Genomic DNA, 2,455 nt, shown 5'->3' on the forward strand with positions numbered 1-2,455 from the left:
ATATTGTCAGGAGAGATTAGTCGCTGGAGAAGGATATCACATTTGGTAAGATGGAGGGTCAGAGGAAAAGAGGAAGACCCCCAATGAGATGGATTGGCCAAGTGACAGCATCGATGGACTCAAGTGTGGCAAAAATAGTGAGGTTGGCCCAGGATCGGGCAGTGTTTCATTCTGCTGTGCATAAGGTTGCTATGGGTTGGTACCAAATCAATGACACCTAACAACAACAACATAGTATTGTTGTTGAGGTTTTCAATGGCTACATATTAAGAATTAGTCAACGTCTCCTTCTTCATAGTCTGTCTTAGTCTGGAAGCTTGTCTTAGTTATGTAATGCTGCTATAACAGAAATACCACAAGTGAATGGTTTTAACAACTGGAAATTTATTCTCTTACAGTTTAGGAGATTAGATGTCTAAATTCAGTTTGCTAGATCTTGAGGAAGACTTCTCTTTGTTAGTTCTGGAGAAAGGACTTTGCCTCCTTTTGGCATTTGTAGTACCAGTATTCCTTGGTGATCTCCATACATCTGACATTAGTCTTCCCTGAATCTAAGAACTTCATAGTGCAGGGATCCCATGTTCAAAGGACGTACTTCAATCTATCTTCTATCTTGGCAGTTGTTATTGTTGTTTAGTGCTGTCAAATCATTTCCAACTCATGATGACCTTGTATAGGGTTTCCAAGGAGTTGCTGATGGGTTTGAACCAACGAACTTACAGTTAGAAGTCCAGTGCTTACCCCATAGTTCCACACCAGGACTCTTATCCTGGGAGGAGTAGGTTTCTGTTTCTTCATTCATGTATCTGCCTTTTATGTCTTCTAAGATAAAAGATGTTGCATGCCACACCCTGAGAAATCTTCTAAAATCAGATGAATTTTTTATTGGTTAATCACATTGAATCATATCATGGGAACTAGCTGTAACTCAGCTGTTGAAACACTAAGATACCTGGCCCAGTCAAATTGACACAAAACATTAACTGTCATAAAGCTCAACTGAAAGCTGTCCTCCATGGTTGACCATGTTGGCCTAGCTTCCACCATCAGAGCAACAGACAAACCAGTACAATACCACCAACTGACAGTTGTATGTTGGTGGTTCCCTGACCTAGAAAAGAACCTAGACTGTGTGGTGAAAATACTGAATAGTAGCAACAGTACATTTGCAAAGAACGGTCAGAAATTCAAGCCAGACTTAGAAAAGAACATGGAACTAGGGATATCATTGTTGACCTCAGATGGATCTTGACTGAAAGCTGAGAATATCATGAAGAAGTTTGCGTTTGTTTCACCGATTACGATAATGTAGATTCTGGCAAATTATGCATAACACTGAGAAGAAATGGGTATTCCTGAATACTTTATTGTGCTTATGAGATAACTAAACACAGAGAAAGAGGCAGTTGTTAGAACAGAACAAGGGAATATCAGAAAGCTTAAAGTCAGGAATTATGTGCAGTAGGATTGTATCCTTTTACTATACTTATTCAATCTGTGTGTTGAGAATCCAGGAAGCAGAATGATATGAAGAAGAACATGCATCATGATTAGAAGACTCATTAATAACATGTGATATACAGATGATACAATCCTGCTTGCTGAAAGCAAAGAGGACTTAAAATAATTACTGATGAAGATCAAAGAGTACTGCCTTCACTATGGATTGCACCCCAATGTTCAAAGAAAAAAGATGGATCAATAAATAACATATTGATGAAGAGAGAAAAGATTGAAGTTGTCAAATATTTTATTTTTGCTTGGATCCACAGTCAGTGCTCATGGGAGCAGCAGTCAAGAAATCAAAAGCGTATTGCATTAGGCATATCTGTTACACAGACCTCTTAAAAGTATTCAAGAGCAAAGATGTCAGTTTGGGCAATAATGTGTGCCTTACCCAAGCCATGGTATTTTTGATAGCCTCGTATGTTGTATCACAGACAATAAATAAGGAAGATTATAGAAGAATTGATATATTTGAATTATGGTGCTGGAGAAGAATATTGCAAGTATCATGGGCTATCAATAGAACAAACAAATCTGTATTGGGAGAAGCACAGCCAGAATGGCTTTTATAGGCCAGGATGGTGAGACTTTAAAACACTTCGGACATGTAATGAGAAAGAATCAATACCTGATCAAGGACATTATGCTTGATAAAATAGAGGGCGTGTGAAAAAAAGGGAAAGGCCACAAATGACATGGATTGATTGGCACAGTGGCAGCAGTAATGTGCTCAATGTAACAATAATTGTGAAGATGCCACAGGATCAGGCAGTGCTTCGTTCTGTTTTGTATAGGCTCTCTATAGTGGTAACTGATTCAATGACACTGAACAAGAAAAAAATGGTACTGTTATTTCAAATTTTTTTTGAGGAAACACCATACCATTTTCCATAGTGGTTGTACCATTTTACAGTACCACCAGCAATGTAAGAGAGTCCTAGTCTCATAG

This window comes from Chrysochloris asiatica, unplaced genomic scaffold (genome assembly GCF_000296735.1).
Source record: "Chrysochloris asiatica unplaced genomic scaffold, ChrAsi1.0 scaffold00111, whole genome shotgun sequence".
NCBI lineage: Eukaryota > Metazoa > Chordata > Mammalia > Afrosoricida > Chrysochloridae > Chrysochloris > Chrysochloris asiatica.